A 22,582-nucleotide genomic window follows, 5' to 3' on the forward strand; every position below is an offset into this window, starting at 1 on the left:
ATATTGACGCACTAGGATGTAATTATGATGAACTATGATTGAACCAAACCTCTCATTAAGTCAACTTACTAAATTATTTTTCAGTGTTTTTTCACTCAGTTTTATCCCATTTATCTCCTATCACTGCCCACTTAACACCTTGCTACAATTCCTTCTATAGGTGATTGGGACTAGGTATTGGGTCCTGGATATCTCCATGATTACTATTAATGCTGCTGGCTGACACACATAGAAAGAAACGATTCAAAAAGGGCAAATGAAATCAGACTATCATCATAATGTTAGTTTTGCCCTTCCATGAGGTGTAAATTCATTACTGTGCTATTCCATCCTATAATTCAAGCAAGATCTGAAGAGACTCACCCAGCATGAGTACAATGATTCTGTCCGGCCAGAAACTTCATGATTTTATCTTTTCAATTAACATGTCCAACCTTTCTGTTAACTGGATGCATTTAGACTGACAAATCCTTGTCCTCCCTTCAATTGTTTTCTTCCCCCCTTTTCTCCCCTGGTTTCAGTAACCGGTGTACCAAGTATCGCATAAACAAGAGGGCAGATGGGTTTATTCCCAGCCTCCGTCAATGATGTGCATTGATCAGGGACACCCCTGCGGGTGAGAAACTGGCATCCACTTAGCATCTCCCCCAGGTCGGCACAATGAACATCAGGACCTTGTACTGGAGCTCCACTGAATTATACCTGTGTCCTATGCCAATGTCCAAATCCAGTCTATTCATAGTTACATCTCTTTTGAGATCAAATATCTCTTCAGTGCAATGTCTTCACAATAAAATCAAGTTGCTTAGTATATCATCACATTTAAAATTTAAAACCATTTTAGTCTACAAGGAGCTGTTTTCTTTTCCTATTAACCAAATACCATGCTTTAATATGCATTACTGAGGAAGTATTACTCATATTTCCAGTCCCCTCAGGGATTCTTTATGGCTGTTTGCACATTTTCCAGCAATTCAAGCTTCACCTATAGCACTAGAACTTATAATGCGGCCCAGGGAGCACTTGCAGCTGACCTCCTCACCTGTGGCCTTCAGCAGATGTTGCTGCTCCACAGGTCTCTTAGTCCCTGTCTACAGCCTGCCAACTCTAGGATACTGCAGAAGCCAGGATATATATATATATCTATGTACAAGATGGGCAAAGATAGACAGACTGGCAGACAAACAGATATTAAGACTGTGCGTCACGACAAAAATATTAGTATGTAGCTCTGACCTATAGATTTTATAACTCTGAACACCGAGACAAATGTGTAACTAGACTAAAGTCAGGCATATCACAAACACTCATGTTGCCTAATTTTAATAATTTTTGACTACCCCTTTACAAAACAGGAGTGTAAAAAGTCAATATATCCATCTGTGGACATGCACTGTCATGTTCCCAGTCCTGTCATTAGTTTCCAACTATAATAATGTGGTGTGCATGTGACTGCAATCAACAGCTATAAGTTATCTATCTATCTATCTATCTAATCTATCTATTCATGTGATACAGGATCTGCCTGGGTGACCTGTATGGCATATTCTTGATTTTCATTACTGTTTTCAGCCTTGGTGGTATTCTAAGGATCTTGAGCTTTCACTTAAGTTTCTCAATTTAAACAAAGGGCTCGATTTTTGGACGTCCGAGCCGGCAGGTTTGTGGTGGCAGAGCTCCGAAAAATCGGGGATTCCCGGGGCGGGTCCGGAGCCCGGCTCCAACCCACCCACTTCCGGGTTCCCCAGTGACACGCTTAGATGCGCGCGCAGCCCCCACATGCGGGACTCCCGCCAGCAATTAAAGCCGGCGGGATCCCACTTAAACCAATTAAGTAGATAGTTCAGGTCGTTTGCAGACCTGATTTGTAGGATATTTTAGGAGGGGTGGGATTTTCAACTCAACTGAGACTGTTCTCCGTACTAGGGGAAACACTCCCAGTTGAAATGGACGTGTTGCAGCCACCAGCTTGTAGGAGCTGCAAAGGTCCATTTGACAGGTGGTGGGGGGAGACCCTCACTCATTGCAGGAGGCCACTCTGTCACTTTGGACAAAGTTTGGCCTCCACCACCCTCCTCCTAACAATAAAATTCACACTTATCCCAGTGTGCAGACACATTTACCTACCTTGTGGACCCCCTCAAACATACATCTTCTGGATGGGGGCCGCCATAGTTGCCGCCATAGTTGCAGTCATGACCTCCTCGGAGGCTCAGAGTCACTTGACATGTAGTCGTGGACATCTGCAGCCTCCTTCATGCCGAGCTGCTCCCGGCTGGCCTGAGCACCATCTTCTTACCTGTCGCTGTCAAAGTCACCACTGCCCTCAACAACTTCTCCTCCGCATCCTTCCAGGGTGCCACTGGGGACATCGCCGACATCCCTCAGTCGGCTGCACAAAAGAGCCCTGCAAATACACATTCACCCACTCTGCCGCGACACAATGGGTGGCATCAGGTGTGGGTCTTCATGGTGATCCTCAGGAAAGGACATTATTGCACAAACCAGACAAGATTTGCAAAGACGTGGCAGTAGTGGTGACAATACAATATGTAATGTTAGTTGATCAGAAATCAAATATAAGTTAAAAACCATGACAAACCCTCAAACACCCTTGCGCATTCCCTTCATGCTCACGACATATTTGCCTTACGCTTCCTACTATACATATGTGATGCATGCCCTGTGGCTGCAGCACAGGTAGTGGCAGGTTGGGTGAGGCTGACCGTGAAAGAGATGCATGAGAGGGTGAGTATGAGACGGAGCCATGAGATTGTATGAGGATTGGGTTGAGTGGTAGTGGTGGGATGAGTATTGGCGAGGTGAGTAAGTGCAGTTAAGATGAGGATGAACTTTGAGTGGGTGTGAGGAGTGATGTGATAGAGTAGTGTTGGCAGTGCAGAAGGAGATGTGGGGTGGGGGCGGTGATGTGGCAGATGGAGTGTAGGGGAATGAGTAAGTGTACTCACTTCGGCTGACCTACTTAGGTCATTGAAGCGCCTCCTGCACTGTATGCAGATGCGTGATATGTTGGTGCTGCTGGTGACCTCCTCTGCCACCTCGAGCCGGGCCTTTGTGATGGCAGAGGCAGGCCACTTCCCCCCGTCCGCCAGGGAGAAGATCTCTGTCCTACTCCTCCTCACCCCATCCTGGAGTGAGGCATCATTAAACCTGGGAGCAGCCTTCCCCCTAGGCTGCTCCATGCTGTAATTTTGGCTCCTTTCTGCAGCATCAGTCAGTGGAGGACTGCTCCTTTAAATAGGGCTCCTCCAGCTGACAGCCTATGATGCAGCTGCGCAGTCTGCCCGCTGCGCAGCTTTCCAGCACGAAACCCAGAAGCCAAGGTAAGTGCCTTCAATTAGACTGCGATCGCGTGCGGAGCACCCCAAATTCACTGGGCGCGTTACCAACGCGCCCAGTCGACCCCCCACTGCCAACCTGCCTCCTTCCTAATATCGAGCCCAAAATGTGGGATTTTGGACTATAGGGTTTTTATCCACCACAAAGACAAGAAAATGGGATTGCAATTCCACATCTGATCTGAATGACATTGGCGCAGTAGCAGTGTCCTCTTTACCCTGTACTGGGATGTCAGCATTAGGTCGGAGCTGAAATTCTCCCCTCCCCCACCTGCCATGTTAGCAGGTGGCTGCTTAATCCATGTGCAGGTCCAAGCTAATCACTGTTTCTGAGAAAAAAAAAGAAATTGTTTTTTTTAAAACAGGTGGCAGTAAAGTCAAGGTGACCAGAAGGACAGGATGCACTGGGTTTTGTCAATCTGAGACAGAACAGCTTCCAAAGAGAAGTGACACTGCAACTCTACACTGTTTGTGAAAGTAGATCCCGATTTTTTGCAGCGTCCACTCTACGGCCCCTCCCCCCTACCCCCATCCCACACTGGACTGAAATAGAGCAGCTATTTTTCTTGCTGCTTGTGCGTGCTATTTCTAACACTCCACATATGTCCTCGATTGGACAAACTGCATTGACATGCCACTGCCAGCACAAGCAGCAGCACTGCCAAGCTTATTTTGAGACAATTTACGCAAGTTATCAATTACGTTTTTAGAGGAGGCAGGAAAGTTGATGAAAGTGTGGACACAATGACAAGTTTTCAGCTGGTGGTACCATAGAACAACTTTTTTGAAATTTTAAAGAGACAGTGTACCTTAAATTAGCCTACATATGCTAGATTTTTTAAAAATAACAAATAAATGAAGTCAAAAACCTATCCTGCATTTCATTTTGTTTCCATGCAGGTATTAGTGAATTCAATGTTGAGACTTGATGGCTGATCTATAAATCATGAAGCAGTAGGGAATACATTAATATTAAAACTATTTATCACTTTTCAAGTATAATAATATTCAAAATGGATTAAATCATTGCAAACTTGTATAAAGTATTAATTATGTAAATATCACACAACCTGCAAGGTATAAACACAATACACATGGCAGAATGCATTTGCTGTTCTACAGGGCAGTGTTGAGAAAACTGGATGAGCTTATTAGGTAGGATAAGGGACAGTTCCATTTTTATACAGCTATTGAGATAAAACCGATGTGTGCAATTTTCATATGTATCAGCAGAAGTTTTAATAGGTATTACATAAAGGCAAAAATGTAAATTAGCTGCAAATACCCCTGGATCTGCCATGAACAAAGCAGGCTTGAGAAGCAATGGCTACTGGTATTATCCGGTACCATTAAAACCAATCTTCCCCTCACAACTAAAATATAACGTTTTATACATTTTTTGCTAATGTTTCTTAGGGGAAAGATTTTTCTCAATTGTTAACACTTTATTGTTTAAATGGTTTCCATATTAATGCAGTTGTACATTTTTTAAATAGCATGCATGCATTGATTTGTTGGCATAATTTTAGTTATCCTGGCTTCTTTTTGTACTGTACAGGGCAGACCTTGGGTACTTGGACAGACCCTGGCTCCCAAAAAGAATTTCTTCAACTCCTCCACTAACCTTAGAACGCTGGACATCTTGGCCTAATAGCAAAGCCCTTATGTCTAGCGCTGAAATGACACAAATGCCAGGAAGTGCGTTAGAGGAAATATTTCCTTCATTTGCATTTATTTAAGATATGCCAGCCAAACGAGGACACATTCTGCGTTGTTGAGCATGGCCACTGGAAAATCAGGGGGAAGTGCACACAGGAGGGAATGCAGTAGAGCGTGTCCACCCTGCCCAGCACAGATCCACTGAAAAATCAGTAGGAGGGAGCTGGAAAATCTCGGCTGGTATTTCCCAGTTCTATCTGGAGACAGCAAATCATGTGCTCCAAATGGCATATGTCCCATGGTTGATTAATTCACATTTCTAACTTTAAACATTAAAACTCTATTTAAAAATAAATCCCGTAACATGTTAAAAATAGACCAAAGAGAGATTTAAATCCAGCATCAGGCACAACCAGATTAGGTATCATACAGACTGCGCCCCAACAATTACCTTAACCTAAACCTAAAAAGAGAACCCCATTTCAAGACGGTTACATTTCCATCTCCACGAGGCTTCCTAACAGTGCTTTCTTCTTGCCCTAGCCAAGGTGTTACACAGGGCTTTCACAAGCCAGACTAAAAACTTATGAAACTGCGGCAGACAAATTTAAGTGAGCTTTTTACACATTCATCATGCATGCATAATAATCATCCCACATTGCATTAAAAAAAATGTTCTGTGTTATATTGAAAAATGTAGTGAACCGTGTCATTTTACTGAATGCTGTGATTATATCTATCCTGTTGCCCCACCACCTCACCTGCAAGACAACATAGAACTCTTAAAGTTTTACATTGAGTCTTGTGTTATCAAACTACTGCATTATGTAGCTGTCTAGCCTCCATTGGATTAATTTCTCTATTAAGCTCAAGAGCTGCCTACCATCCCACAGTGTTAAGATAGGAGCTGTGTCTGACACACAGACCAACTAAAAGTGATTCTTTCCCTTTAAGAGGAAATGACATCCACAGCAGGAGAGCACAATGTATCCAACACTTGATAAAGTTCTCACCCAAAGAAGTATGCAGCCAGAGAGCAGTGAAAATTATCAAATCAAGTACCTAATAAATCAGCACTGCCTCTCTTTTTATCACCAAAGGTGTTGATCTGCTGCCTCCTGCTAATATCTAAGTAAACAATGAAATTCAACCCGCTCCAGGGCTTCTCTTTCACTCTTGAAAAGATCACGGGTGTTGCTTATAAAATCAATTTGTTTTGCATAAACTGGATTATTCATACCAGTAATTCACCATGTTTAACTGAAACTTCAGAATAGGGAGCTGGGCATCATATTAGTCAGCCACTTATTAGCTCCTCTGTATTGTAGTAAGGCAATTTTTAATCTTCTGCTATGTATTATGGGTTAGTTTGGGAGCTATGGGGCAGTCGTGGCTAAGTTGGTAGCACTCTCGTCTCTGAGTCAGAAGGTTGTGGGTCCCACTCCAGGTGCAGTACTGAGGGAATGCTGCACTCTCGGATGTGAGGTCTTTCAAATGAGACTTTAAACCAAGGCCCCATCTGCCCTCTCAGGCGGAAGTAAAAGATCTCATGGCACTATTCGAAGAAGAGCAGGGGAGTTCTCCTGGTGTCCTAGCCAAATTTTATCCCTCAACCAACACTTAAAAACAGATGATCTGATCATTATCACATTGCAGTTTGTGGGAGCTTGCTGTGTGCAAATTGGCTGCAGCATTTCCTAGATTACAACAGTGACTACACTTCAAAAAAAAAGTATTTCATTGACTGTAAAGCCCTCTGAGACATCCTGAGGTTATAAAAGGCGCTTTATAAATACAAGTCTTTCTTTCTTTGCCCAGCCTTAGTTGCCTTAAGAATTTGGTGGTGGGCCTTCTTCTTGAACCACTGCAGTTCTTTAGGGAAGGAAACCTGCAGTCCTTACCCATTCTGGCCTATATGTGATTCCAGTCCAACATCAATGTGGTTAGCTCTTAACTGCTCACTGAAGTAGCATAGCAAGCCACTCAGTTGTATCAAATTGCTACACTGCAGCAATTCAAAAAGGCCCTCTGTCACCTTTTTAGGGCAACTAGGGATGGGCAATAAATGCTGGCCTTGCCAGCGATGCCTACATCCCAAGTATGAATTAAAAAATAGTTTCATAGGGTGGTAACTGGCTGGGTTAGATTTGTCGTTCTTTTTGTGGAAAGGACATACCTGGGCAATTTTCCACATTGTTGGGTAGATGCCAGCAGCATAGTTGCACTGAAGTAGCTTGGCTAGGGGCTAACTAGTTCTGATGCACAGGTCTTCAGAACCACAGTCGGGACATGGTTGAGACCAATAGTCTTCACTGTGCCCAATGCATTCAGTACTCCTTAATGTCACATGGAGAGAACCAAGTTGGCACGACACTGGTATCTATGATGGTGGGATCGTCCATTTGGCACTTTCGACTGAATATACTTGCAAACACTTCAGCTTTGTCTCTTGCACTTATGTGCTGGGCTCTACCATACTTGAGTAAACATTGATGTCTTAGAAACTGGACGTTGAAATTATGCCATGGAAAACTGGCAGATGATACAATGCATTTTCTGAAATTCCACTCTCCACTATAGGTTAACACCACTGCTAAAATAGCAGAGAGAAATTTCAGATAAATGTGTTTAAACATCCCTATGCTAATATTCCACAGTGTCATTTCAGGGCCATTTTAAAAAACTTTTTCTTGTCTCGAGCCTCAATGCAAACTGCCATACAGAAACAGCACTTTCAGATATTTCTTTGTCTTTTTAGTTACTTCATATCTGCCTTGACATTGTGCTATTTTAGTGAAAGCGACACTTCTACTGCTTCCAAAGCAAATTGACTGAAACGATCAAAGTTCCTGCTCCTTATGATGCTGTGTCATCTTATGGGAAATTTGGGCATTTTTGCCAGAAGGGAAATAACCACCATGTGTTACCATGGCAACAACATCCTGGCACGTGTTGCCAATCATCATGATGGCAGGGAAATTTGCATCAACATATAGCAAATGGTATTGTGTATACCTTGTTCCTCTGCACATGCGTTCCACCATTTTCTTTTAAGGAACAGGTGCATCTAAACATGAGCTGGTTCCATTGTGGGCAATTTGAATTTCCATTGTAGTCAAGTACTCGTTACTCTTACAATGTCCTTTTAAAAACATCCATTGAGAGTTGACAAGGTAACAAAAGAACCAATATGATATTAGCCCAGTGCTAAGCTGATATCAGTTGCCAATTTATTTGGACCTTGTCAAGATTGATGACTTGATTCCCATCTTTCCTCAATTCTGCTAATTTTATAGCATCAGATGGCTGAATCCCACAAGCATGGCATTTGTACTGGCTTGATTTTTGAATGATTTTATCCAATAACAGGAATTATTCACAAAGCCCCATACTTGAAGTATTACTTCATTTGGTAGGAATTTGCTTCACAGTGACAATGGTCTAATCCTTGAATATCAATGATATGACTTTTATTAAGCATTTCTTAAAACCAAGAGGCATTATTTTTGTTTGGATATGGGATAACAGTCAACAAATTAAAAAAATTAAATTGGCCCACTCATTTACCCCAATTAGGGTTAAAGCTCTAAGTAGTTAAGACTTGCATTATATTTTACAGATACATGAAGCTTCACTTTCTATTTGCAATACAGAAGTATAAGCAATGTAAATATTGTTAATTTAGTATAAAATCATTTTTGCACATTTCTATTGAGTTGGTGCAGCACCTGATTCTGGTACCTTCACATTGGTAATCTTTAACTAATCCTGTCCAATTTGAAGGTAGCAGGTTTTGCATCACCCTCATGTAAATAAATAACTGTACAAGACCATATGGAGTGCATAGCTTTGGGATAGACATGCAGGCCTAGTAATTCCAGTTGATCGCTTTTACACCATTTGAAAATTAATTGCACCCACCGATGGTCTGGAAAGGTATTTACACCAGAATTTCATTGGCCATCTGAAATAATGATTGGAGTAAAACCCATGTAAAACGGGAGTAATGTGCTGAGATGCATGGAAATTAGCAAGCAGCCTTTAAAAAGCCAGTGTTGGTTGAAGATTGCTGCAGCAGACTGGGAGGGCAGCAGATGCTCTATGAGGAGAAGGCCATGAAGCTCATGGGGAAGTACTCTGCTCTTGCCGTGGGAGATGGCGAGTGCCAGGTTAGTAACTGAACACCTATACTGTTGCTGTGATCCCTGTGAAGCACCATTTTGCCAGAAGCTTCAACCCCCTTCTTTGTCTCCTTAATCCCAAGAGAATAATGCTCATCCATTCTTAGCTTGTACCCTTCTTTCCTGAAGAGCTACTACAGCAATGGAGGGGGTGAGGGTACGGGAGGTGGAAGAGGGAGAAAATGGTGAGGAGGAAGAATAGAAACTCAACTACTTTCTTCTGAACTATGACAATGACGAGGAAGCTTGGGAGGATGATGATGATGAAGGTGAAGTTGGACTCAAGCTCACCCATGAGTTTCTGCAGAGACTGCCATCCCTGTCTTCCTCTACCCCAAACCCTCGAACGTGCCCCTGTGTCACTTGCTTCTTCAATCCCAGTCACCAGCTCAGCTACTTGCATCGGGGGGCGGGGGAGTTAGTTAGTGTTAGTGAGGAAGTTGCACTGGATGATTCACAAACTGAGGTAGCCAGAGGAATGTGAATGGGGTGAAGATGTGCAACCTTCTCAGCAGAGAGAGAGGAGAAGGCTGCCCATGGCTTTAGAACTCATAGGTCCTCACCTAAAAAGAAGCATCTTTGAGAAACATCATACCTATGTGCAGGCTCTGAGGTTAGTCTCTGAGGATGTGTGCCAATAGACAGGTGCGACTAGAGTCTACAATTTTTCAAAGAGCTGACACAGGCACGATGGGCCGAATGGCCTCCTCCTGTGCTGTACCCACTACATGCTGACTATGATTTGGGGTAACATCAGGGAAGTTTATTCTTTGTTGCAGATATCAATGGAATTGTGGCAGCTTCATTGGAATCTTCAGCAGATGCCCACCTAAAGGGTGGCCAGGGACTAGTAGGTGCCTTCACTTACTCAGAAGGACAGACCAGCTTTGGTGGCAATAAGGGAGAGAATAAATGGCACCCAGAATAATGGCTTTAAGACCATGGCACTGCAAAGCATGCTGCTGTCCCTCAGGGCTTTCAGGATCTAATAATTACAATTAGACCAACCATCCTGCTAATCAATTGGGACACAGATCCAGGGCCCAGTGGAAAGGTGATGGCTGGAGTTGACCTGCCTGATAGTGGCATCACTTAGGACAGTAGTACATACTAGGCTTCTGGCCTTCACACTCAGAGCACCACACCAATGGAACAAAGGACATGACACCAGGCTGCCCAGGAACAAGATCCAGAGGAGCAGCCAACAAAAGCTCCCTGGCAGGAGCGAGCTGCCATGAGAGGAGAACCACCTCAGTCCCAGGACCTTTTTGTAGAACATGAGTAACTAACCACCTCATGATGTTGAACCTCCGGTCACAACCCCAGAAGAAGCAATAGAAAAGGTGAAAGAAAGGCACATTTAGCTACCCAAAGAAGTGACAGTGTTAAGTCAGATTAGGATGGCTTGTGTTTACTTTGGTCTTTGTTGTATTAAAATAGAACGTGCACTTATGCCGCACTTTATTATTCATGGAAGATGGAGTTGTACAGGAAAGGATGCACTTATTTGGTTTTGACTTATTCGATAAGGTGATGATTATTGGCATGGTCATATAGGAGCAAAGATGGCCGATGTGTTGTCATTTTCTGTGATGGGTCCTGGGCTGAAGGATTGTTCCTTTATTTGAAGGTTAGAGAGAAGGAAATAAGGCTCTGATGTCAAAGGTAGACTGCATTAAACAGAAGAGAAAACTTAAGTGTTGAGATGTGCTCTGATGCCCCTTGAAGCAGGTAGGGCCACCTCACCAGCAATGTCCAAGTCCAGAACTTTTTGTGTGGTGAAGTTGTACATGGCATAGAAGGCTACATTTATGCATGTCACACAAGCTGAAGTATATTACAGAGCAACTCCTGATCTGGCCAGGCAATGAAAGTGCCTCTTTGAGACCCCAATGGTCCGTTTGATGAAAACTCTTGTAGAGGTATGTGCCTTATTGTGGTGCTCCTCTGCTGCAGTTTGGGATCACTATCCATGGGAGTAGGGGGTAGCCTTTGTCACCCACAAGCAATTCGTTGACATGATTTTCTTCTCTGAAGAGGACAGGGAGGGCTGAATTTTGAAGGATTAACACATCATGACAACTTCCAGAATATTTTGCATTGATGTGTAGGATTGTCACACACAATCTCTACATTCAGGGTGTGGAAGTCTTTCCCATTGAGGAAGTGCAGGGGGGGTTCTATAGGAGCTCACAAAGCAATGTGGGTGCTTTTGATTGCACCATGGATCTTTGGAAAGCCAGAGACCCCTTAAAACTGGATGGCCCTATCTCATTGTTACGTTGCTGTGATGCCAAGGCAGAAATAAAAGCCAGATGTGTCTAATACAGTGATGACCCAGTGATTCACTGATGTGACTAATGTTATCAGAGGCCACCTGCAAATATCTGCTTGCATAAAAGTTAAATGCTGTTGTCACCTTCACACCTACTAATAAGGCAGTGCCCCTGTTGAAAGAGGCTGCAAGACAGGTTCTAACAGCGGGCATATTTCTGTGATGATGTTAGGGTGGAAAACACAGCTTTCTCAGACACTACATGTAGGAAAAGTCCAGATAAATCCTCCATGGTGTGTAGACCCTATAGTGCAGATACTTGTTGGTCGGCTGTTGCAGTGTGCATGCTGCTGTACTATCCTGGCTTCAGTGGAGGGCCTCTCTGCTTCATTTTACTTACCAGACTTCCTGAAAACTGCACGAAAATATTAAAAGGTTTTTTTAAATGGAAAATCCAAGCCCTGCTGTCAATCATGGAGTAGATGATTAAAATGGCACTTTAGGGTTCATTATTAAATAAATTGCTATAATATTTAATGTTTTATTGTAATTGTACTTTCTTTGCTTCTTATGATTAAAACTGAACTCCATTTCCGAACGCTGTTTTCTAAAAAATAATATTCTTTTAATCTGTATGTTCTTACATCACAACCTACAGATTTGCATTTCTCATCTGAAGCAGCAATGTGATATAACTCCCAAATCACAGGTTCATTGTTCTCCATTGTTGACAGCCTCATCTGCACAGGCCACCTACTCTGACATTGCATGGGACATTTTTCAAAGAGTTAATGAAATAGTACTTGTAATAATGTTGTCCAAAATTAACAGATGGTGAGTGGATGAATCACAGGCCTGTATGGGGCCCCTATTTATTTTTGGCCCACATAAGAATTTTTTAAAAGCATTAAACTAGGAAAGATCATTGGCCCATTAAATACATTCCTCTCACAGACCAAGATCAATTTTCCTTGTCATGGATTCTACCCAATCCACTTGCGGCTGTGCCACTCATCTACATAATGGCCCAAAACCCAACTAGGATTATTTGTGTGCTTATTCTTCATTTTGTGACTTATTATAACACAGAATGTGAGAATTATAATCAGAGAACTGTGTGGTGTTTTGGAACATCTCTTTTTTGAGATACAGAATGGCACTTGCTTTACTGATATATAGATTTTACTTCATTGGCTATGAAGCACTTTGGGATGCCCTGAGCCATGAAAGGCACTAAATAAGTGTAAGATCTTTCTTTCTTGCATTGTTATGATTCAGTCAGCAGGACAGAAATTCACTTCTTTCCAGCAAGTACCTGAAGAATATTTCAAGCAAACTTGCTGCAGGGTCGACTGTTTGCCATTGCACTGGTTATTTTAGTCCTGAAAAGGTCATGGATGGAAGTACTCAGAGTGCCTCATTGTTATGAGCCTCTGTTGGTCAGTTTGACAAAGAAAACAAAAACTCCAATTAAGTGACTGTATGAGTAGTGATGGTATGGGGTCTGTTACATATGCTTCACCTGAATCTCCCTTACAGAGTTACCATGCTCTGTAACCTTTCATCAGCAGTCAACCATCACAGAGCACAGTTATAAAATGAACAGGTTTTGTTACAGTAATCTTTACGATCACTTTAACAGATGATCAAAACCGTGGATTGAAGCTAGGCCTCCCATTTATCCATTAATTTGACAATTATACATTCCATCCATTTGAGTAAGATTTGGTTATTACTTCAGAACTAAACACATGCGCACACACGCACATTCACATGTGGGTTCACACAAATTACACCTGCACAGGCATCCATGCATATGGATATGGGAATTGTAATAGTGAATCCTTCCAAGCTTCAGTAACAGTCTGATCCAAGGCCATTGTACAGTTAGGCTGTTACTGTAGACTTGCAAAACTCAAATTGTCATAAAAAAATACTTGCAATTCTATAGACTCCTATATCATTGTTGAAAGGAAAGTGTTTCACATAATGAATTATATTTTGGAGTGTAATGACTTATTCTATAGGCAAGATGTCATAATAAACTTCCAGCTATTCTGAAACTGATGCTGGATTGGATTGTTTTCTATTTTTGACTTTTTGTCTTCAATTTTCTCTTTCAAAAACAGCCATTCATGCTGAGATATTGTTCTATGGATAGCAGTAACCCTCTAGTACATAATCAGTGGCCATTCTTCACATGAAAGCCAGGACAACGAGTATCATCATCAGGCTATTCAACAATGGGGGCGATCATAGCTTCAGTTTTCTTCTGTTCTCACTCAGCTTCCACATATGCGTACTTTCCAACAGTCTTTACTGGATAATGATCGGATGTGGCTGATCTTTCCCTTCTCTAGCCAGCGATGCTGAGGCCAATTGTAGCGCCCTTACTGCCACACTTGCCTGAGGTCCACTAACTAATCACAGATCGGGAATCCAACCTGGAGCCTTCCTGATCAGTTAGTGATTTCACCCACTGAACCATCAGTGAACTAATAGGTTATTTGCAATTACCGGGTTAATGAATAAACAGAATAGGGGGTGCTGACACGATCAGTTAGAGCGACATCAAATTGCACAACAGGCACGTAGCTTTAAGCTGCATAGTTTTACGAGGCCAAATCTTACCATGCATCGTACCCTCCTTGTTGCTTATTTTATTTATACCACATGTGGTCGCAGATGAAAATATGTAGAAATACTGAAGGAATGGGCTCATTTCAGAGCTTGCTCAATGTTGCCTAATTATTTCCATTGGTGGGTTGCTGGAGCATGGCCTTCCTTCCTGAGGGCACTGGCTCTTGTCTAAGATTGCATGCAGGCTGCTGCCAAAATTTTGCTTTTCATTTTGAGATGGATTATTTGTGTTGCACAACATTGTATTGTAGAGTTCTTGTTAGTTATTCTTTCTGTGGTGAATGATTATTTTTGGGTGGGGATGAAAATCAACTTCGGCGGGAGCAGAAAGTGGGTGATAGCGAATCGAACGGGCTTTATACATCGCGCTCGATTTTCCTTTCCATTGACTTCAGTACAAAGGAAAATCGGTTGGGGTGTACAACGGACGGCCGATTTTGCTACCATCCGTTTTGCGCCCCTGCTGAAGTTGAATTTTATTCCTGTGAAGAGGAAGGATTACGACCAATGTGACAGTTGAATTAACATATGTTGTTAATCCAATGGGCTTCACTCAGTGACTGTCATTTGAACTGTACCTGTACCTATTAATTCAACTTCTTAACAATATCAAAAGCTTGGCAAAACCTTTTGGACTTTGGAACTATGGTTCCCAAAGCTTTCCACCACTGGGGTTTCTCGTGTCATGTCTGGGTCTGTTTTAGACCAATTGATAGAGATTGATTGCTATGATTAGTCAACAACTCCATTATCATTATATCACGCGAATATTAGGATGGTAGAAGGCGAACTAGATGGACCTTGGTCTTTTTTCATTTAACAATTCCTATGTTCCTAAATCCATCCAATCATGCCTGGCTAATATTCTTATCACTCACTGAGAAAAGGAAAGAATTGCCATTTACTGAGCATCTTATTGTATCTCTGAGATGTGTCTCAAAGTGCTCGGATATAAACAATTGCTTTGAAGCGTAGTTACTATTGTTAAGTAAGTAAACATGCACCCAAGGCACTTTATCTAGAAGGGAGGGGAGGGGATGGAGAAGAAAAGAAGAAACAAATAAAAGGAATATAGGACTGGATGTCGAGCCATGTGTGGGCATTAGAAAAGATGATGGAAAGCTTAGGTGAAAAGATAGGTTGTGAGAAGATTTTTACACATGTAGAGAGAAATTGAGAGGTGGACAGGTCTAGGCAAGGAATTTCAGAAAGTATGGTGGTTCTTCTACCAATGATGGGATGATGGAAAAGATTGAATTAACTTTGCTGCAGTACATATTATATTACTTATGATACCAAGACCACAATTACATCAAGTCATGTCAAATTCCAAGTTGGAGCTATTTATAGCTAGTTTGCTTGGATACAAGGTTTGGCCTATTATGACATCAATAACTTACATCGAGTTACATTGAGTCTATAGCATAGAAACAGGCCATTCGGCCGAAATGGTCTATGCCGGCATTTATGCTCCATATGAACCTCCTCCCTCTCGACTTCATCTAACCCTATCAGCATACCCTTTTATTCCTTTCTCCCTCGTGTGCTTATCTAGCTTCCCTTTAAATGCATCTATACTATTTGCCTCAACTATTCCTTGTGGTAGCGCGTTCCACATTCTTACCACTCTTTTTGGGTAAAGAAGTTTCTCCTGAATTCCCTATTGGATTTATTAGTGATTATCTTATATTTATGACCTCTAGTTTTTGACTCCCCCACAAGTGGAAACATTTTCCCTACGTCTACCCTATCAAACCCTTTCATTATCTTAAAGACCTTTATCAGGTCACCCCTCAGCCTTCTTTTCTAGGGAAAAGAGCCCCAGCCTGTTCAGCCTTTCCTGATAAGTATATACTCTCAGTTCTGGTATGATCCTTGTGAGTCTTTTTTGCACCTTCTCCAATGCCTCGATATCCTTTTTTATAATATGGAGACCAGAACTGAGTACTTTGTATCCATTTTTACCATGGAGGAAGAGAACAAAATATCCCTGGTGCAAGGGAACCTAAAAATTAGTTAAGGAGAGGAACTTAGTGGATTTCTTATTACTACTACTGCTAAATTCCCATCCATCAGCTCAGCAGCGGGACGATGGGGACCAAATGCATGTAACATAAGTTTAAAAAATGGTAATGAAGAAAATAATGGAACTTAAGTTAGATAAACCTTCAGGACCTATTGGCAGCCACCCCACGGTATTAAAAGAAATAGGTGAGGAATGCAGATGTATGATTTTCCAAATTCAGATTCTAGATTCTGAAATTGTGCCTTTGAATTGGAAAATTGCACATGTCACTCCATAATTTAAGAAAGGTGGGAGGGAGAAACCAGACAGCTACAGGCATGTCAGTTTAACAGCAATTGTGGGGAAGTTACTGGAATCTATTATCAGAGAGAGAGTAACAAAGTACTTGGACAAGCATCAGCTGATCAAAGAGAGTCATGGATTTGTGAAGGAAAAGTCATGTCTGAGTAATTTAGTTGCATATTTTGAGGAGGACACTAGCATGGTGGATAAGGGAGTGTCTATGGATGTTCTCTCTATGGACTTCCAGAAGACATTTTATAAGGTTGCGCACAAGAGATTATTAGCAAAAATGAGTGCTCATGGAATTGGAGGTAACCTTCTGACATGGCTTGGTAATTGTTTTTTTTATTCATGGGATGTGGGCGTCACTGGCAAGGCCAGCATTTATTGTCCATCCCTAATTGCCCTTGAGAAGGTGGTGGTGAGCTGCCTTCTTGAACCGCTGCAGTCCGTGTGGTGAAGGTTCTCCCACAGTGCTGTTAGGTAGAGAGTACCAGGATTTTAACCCAGTGACGATGAAGGAATGGTGATATATTTCCAAGGCAGGATGGTGTGAGACTTGGAGGGGAACGTTCAGGTGGTGTTGTTACCATGCGCCTGCTGCCCTTGTCCTTTTAGGTGGTAGAGGTCGCGGGTTTGGGAGGTGCTGTCGAAGAAGCCTTGGCGAGTTGCTGCAGTGCATCATGTAGATGGTGCACACTGCAGTCACGTTGTGCTGGTGGCGAAGGGAGTGAATGTTTAGGGTGGTGGATGGGGTGCTAATCAAACGGGCTGCTTTGTCCTGGATGGTGTTGAGCTTCTTGAGTGTTGTTGGAGCTGCACTTATCCAGGCAAGTGAAGAGTATTCCATCACACTCCTGACCTTGTGCCTTTTAGATGGTGAAAAGACTTTGGGGAGTCAGGAGGTGAGTCACTCGCCACAGAATACCCAGCCTCTGACCTGTTCTTGTAGCCACTGTATTTATGTGGCTGGTCCAGTTAAGTTTCTGGTCAATGGTGAACCCCAGGATGTTGATGGTGGGGGATTCAAAAATGGTAATGCCGTTGAATGTCAAGGGGAGGTGGTTAGACTCTCTCTTGTTGGAGATAGTCATTGCGTGGCACTTGTCTGACGCGAATGTTACTTGCTATTTATCAGTCCAAGCCTGGATGTTGTCCAGGTCTTTCTACATGTGGGCATGGACTGCTTCATTGTCTGGGAGGTAGGAGACAGAGAGTAGGGTTAAAGGGAATGTTCTCTGATTGGCGGGATGTGACAAGTGTTGTTCCCCAGGGATCTGTGCTGGGGCCTCAGCTTTTCACTACATATATTAATGACTTTGATGAAGGAATAGAGAGTTGCATATCCAAGTTTGCAGATGACACTAAGTTAGGAGGTGCAGTAAGTTGTTTGGATGGGAGCAGGAGGAGCAAAGTGATGTGGGTATCCATGTACACAAATCACTAAAATCTAATGCATAGGTACAAAAGGTAATCAAAAAGGCTAATGGAAAGTTGGCCTTCATCTCAAAGAGATTGCAATTCAAAAGTGAGGAAGTGATGCTTCAGTTGTACAGAGCCTTGGTCAGTCCATCTGGAGTACTGCAGTCAGTTTTGGTCACCAACCCTCAGGAAAGATATTTTGGCCTTGAAATGGGTACAGCGCAGATTCATCAGAATCATACCATGGCTTGAAGGGTTAAATTTTGAGGACAGGTTGCATTACCTTTGTTTATATTCCTTTGAATTTATCTCATGTCATACTGGTTTGGACACCATAGGGAAAAAAATAATTCTGTCTGTGTGATTTGGACTGATGGAGTCCAGAGTTTAGATGTGAATGAGGCCACTTGGTCCTTGCTCCAATAATACATTCCCCAAAATCATAGACCTGACTGTCCATTGCCAGTCATTCCTCTCACACAGAATGTGCTAGAGCATCACTAGGCCTTTGAAAGGCCTAATGATGCTCTATCTAAATTGGCAAACACATAAAAGTTTAAAGTTTATAATTTGCAGTATCTGTTCACTCAGCACACCTATTGAAACTTAACATTAAAGACCAGTCCAGAAAGAACCTAAATTTTCCCCATATCAGCAATGAAATGTTTCTTAAATGATGATTCCAGGGTTTTTGCCTCGATTACTCAATTTGGAAGCTTGTTCCTCACATTGATCACTCTCTATGTGAAGAAGAATTTCCTGATATCAGACCTAAATGTAACTCTGGCTAGTTTGAACCTTAATCCTTTTGTCCTACTCTCTCAATTTAATTTAAAGTAACATTCTGGATTGACTTTTTCCATTCCTTTACATAAGCTCATCTCTCAGATGCTTCCTTTCCAGCCTGAACATCTCAAGCTTCTCCATTTTTTTCTCATAACTCAGGCTTTTGACACTTTGGTTCTTCTTTGCAATGCCTGTAGTGTTTGAATGTCTTTCTTCTGTCTCAGTGACCAGAACAGAATGCAGTACACAAAGTGCCGCCTGACCAGAGCACTATACAGTTTGATCATGACTTCCTCTGATACATATTCTACTATTGTAGTTATATAGTTCAACATTTTATTGCCTTTGTTGACTGCTGCATTAATTGGACATGTTGAACATCAAGTCTACTAAGACTTGTAGGTCTCCTTCAGCTTCATCCTTAACTATTTCAACACCATTCATGGAAAACATGAATCACCCATTTTTCCTTTCTATGTGCAGCACTCAACACTTCTCTGCATTTAATTTCATCTGCTACTGTTTTGCCCACTTACGTATTTTGTTCAGTTCATTCTGTAGTTTCACAGCTGCCTCCTCTGATTCCACTGCCCCTCCCAATTTGGTATCATCTGAAAATTTAACCACTTTGCATTGAGTTTCTGAATCCAAGTTATTTTTATAAATTAGAAGCAGTTGTGGTCCCAACACAGTCCTGAGGTACCCCACTCAGTACTTACTTCCTAAAATAGGGTGCCCAAGATTGGACACCATTATTAATAACTGCAGCCTAATCAATGACTTGTATAGGTTTAGCATTATTTCTTTGCTTTTATACCTATGCCACCATTTATAAAACTTAGGTTCTCACACGTTTTTTACAGTTTTATTAACTTGTCCTCTCAATTTAAAGATTTGTGCATGTCACATCAAGTTACATCGAGTCTACAACACAGAAACAGGCCATTCGGCCCAACTGGTCGATGCCAGCGTTTATGCTCCACACGAGCATTCCACATTCTTACCACTCTTTGGGTAAAGAAGTTTCTCCCGAATTCCCTATTGGATTTATTAGTGACTATCTTATATTTATGACCTCTAGTATTGGACTGTTTCTAGAGAAAAGAGCCCCAGCCTGTTCAGCCTTCCCTGTTAAGTATATCCTCTCAGTTCTGGTATCATCCTTGTGAATCTTTTTTGCACCTTCTCCAATGCCTCTATATCCTTTTTATAGTGTGGAGACCAGAATGGTGCACAGTACTCCAAGTGTGGTCTAAACAAGGTTCTATATAAGTTTAACATTACAACCCCTTTGTCTCTATGCTCTTCAATAAAATGACAAGATAATTACAGATGAGGAAGACCATTTGATCCAAGTTAATTCATCTATCCAGAAAGATATAAAGTGCCCCCACTGTAGCATCCAAATGTCCCTTAAATGATTTCAACTCCACTACTCTATCTGGAAGTCTATTCTACACAATGATCACTCTTTGTGAGAAGAAGAATTTGCTGCTTTCAGCACCAAAATTCGCTTTTACCTCTAGTTCTACTCTCACATTTTAGGTTGAAGTAATACTATAGGCTTACTTTTTCCATCCCTTTAATAATCGTTTATACCTCTACAAGATTTCCTCTCAGATGCCTCCTTTCTAGGATAAAAAGTCCAAGTTCCTCCAGTCATTCCTCATAAATCAGACCACTGACACTAAGGGTTTTTGGGTTACAACCGCAAAATCTTTGGACTTGGCATTCCCAGTGGGAAGCCTGTACTTTTACACGCCGATGTTAAACCCAGAAATAAAGCCGGTTTCCGGTCGCAACCCAAAAAACAACTATTTTCAGCTCCCTCCCGCCCCCAACCCACCCGTTCTTGGGGTTTAAAATCACCCCCTAAGGATCAGCCTAGTAGCTCTTCTCTGCAATTCCTGCAGCACTGAAATGTCTCCCTTGTTTCTTGGTGACCAGAACGGGACACAGTATTCAGGATGCAGTCTGACCAGAGCACTATTAAGTTTGATCACTACATGCTTTGATTTAAATTCAATTGTTTTTGCTATGCAGTTCAACATCCTATTGGATTTGTTGATTACTGTTCGGTGTTGGTTGGACATGTTTAGTGTCAAGTCTACTAAGTTGCTTACCTCTCCTGGAGCTGCGATGACATCACCGGGACCCAACCACAATTTTAACTCAGTGGCCTGAGCTGGAAGCCACAGTGAGTTTCCCGCCAGGCCAACCCAGCAGGGAAGCCGATCGGGATTAGAAGAGACCAAGAAAAGTAGGTTTTTAAACTTTTTTTTAAACTTTCCTTATGGGGCCAGGAATATATTAGCTTTAGTATCACAGGGAGAATTTTGTTCCAGTTCCCCATGAACAAGTTACAGTTTAAAGTTGGGACAACACAAGGTATGTAAAAGATAACAGAGAGGACATTTAAACTTTTCATGGGAATCAAAAAGGGACCAACAAATGAACAACTTTCAATGCCCATTGTGGAATTGGCAGGGGTGAGTTAATAAAAGTTACCAGGCTCAACAAAGTGCAACTAATGCATTTCTTTACCACTTATCTAAAATATTACAATTTTGCTCATTTTCTTTGCATTCCCGCTCTTATGGGTTTAAAGAGGAAACATGCATAAAAAAAACATTAAGGAATACAAGAGAGGTGTGATCTATGGGGAAATTCTGATTGTAATTTGTGAACACCGCAGCCTGGAGTTTCTGCTGGAGCTCTGTCAGCTTCCTGACATAACTCCAACAGGAACGAAGCAGAAACTTCTACAGGAGCTGGTCTGCTGCTTCCCACTCACCCCACCACCTCGGCCATTTTCCACCAGAAGTGCTTTTGGGCACATAATACATCTACTGGAATATGGATGAGAATATTATAATTACACACAAGTGACAGGAATACATTATGCAACATATTTTCCATCACTTATGCCTTAGCAATATTGGGCACAAGGGATGCCTATTTGTCCCTTGTGTCCACTGCTGCTATGGGCTGTGGAGGGGGAAGGGGGATTTAAAAATTAAAGGGCTTAATGTTCCTTAAGACATAATTTTCTGAAATTCAAATGACTATTTTGAAGTAACGTTGCAGCAAATTTCAGTCAGACTCATATCTAAAGAATTATATCTCAATGGAAATCTATCGTGTATATTTTATAGCAAAAAGTCCTTACTTAAAGAAATAGAAGAGCCAGTGAAATCCAATTTCAGTCAGCCATTTATGTTGTAAAATCTCCAGTCATTGCAGGAAAGGTTACCATAGAAGCCTAACCTTTCTTCTGATCCTCCAGCTGACGTCAGCTAATTATTTCTCACTTGAGCCTAATTCTACTCTCCACTGCCAAGTCATTTCCACAGGATTTGAGAATTATAGTTATCTGAAGTGTCCGTCATCATCGCTCGCCACTGGCTGGCTTGAACCATCTGGACATATTTACTCAAACTCGTGTTTCCAATGGCCCCCAACAGCCGTAAAGGTCTCTCCATATGAACCTGTCAATCAGTGAGGCAGGCTTAAGGCCCTGGGTGACAGGCCCTGCAGACACACTCACACTTGTGCAGTGTCACCAAGGTCTTCAGGCTAATTATAGTCTAAATGCCTGACAGGGAAAAATTATAGGGGAAAAGACAGCTGCATGAGCCTGGGGAGAGGCGTCTTATTTCTTGTAAATCCTCCGTCCATGATATTGACCCCCCCACCACCGCCCTCCCAACCTTAACTCTTTGATGACTAGCACAGCATTTGTGTCATTTGGACATCACTTACTTTGAAGAGGTTTTTTTTAAGGAGTTGGTTACCCAATTTGTTTCACTTTTCCAATTTCTCAATATTTAGTGCAGCAAAGCAAAATGATATACAAAAAAAAAGAAAAAGAAAGAAAAAAAAAGTTACTGGTCATTATCACCATTACCATCTAAGTCTGCCATTTCACATGTATTATAGAAGTCACGTTGCA

At 41.9% G+C, this 22,582-nt stretch overlaps 1 long non-coding RNA gene across 1 annotated transcript in view; it reads right to left on the minus strand.

Moving 5' to 3' along the window:
- The window catches only part of LOC137327306 (uncharacterized), a 75,940-nt gene extending 53,774 nt beyond the window's left edge, over positions 1 to 22,166 (minus strand). The window contains exon 1 of the long non-coding RNA XR_010964420.1: positions 21,800 to 22,166. This is a non-coding gene — a long non-coding RNA (uncharacterized lncRNA). The remainder of the gene's footprint in view (positions 1 to 21,799) is intronic.
- Between the last annotated feature and the right edge of the window lie 416 nt (positions 22,167 to 22,582).

This window comes from Heptranchias perlo, chromosome 11 (genome assembly GCF_035084215.1).
Source record: "Heptranchias perlo isolate sHepPer1 chromosome 11, sHepPer1.hap1, whole genome shotgun sequence".
Classification (NCBI taxonomy): Eukaryota; Metazoa; Chordata; class Chondrichthyes; order Hexanchiformes; family Hexanchidae; genus Heptranchias; species Heptranchias perlo.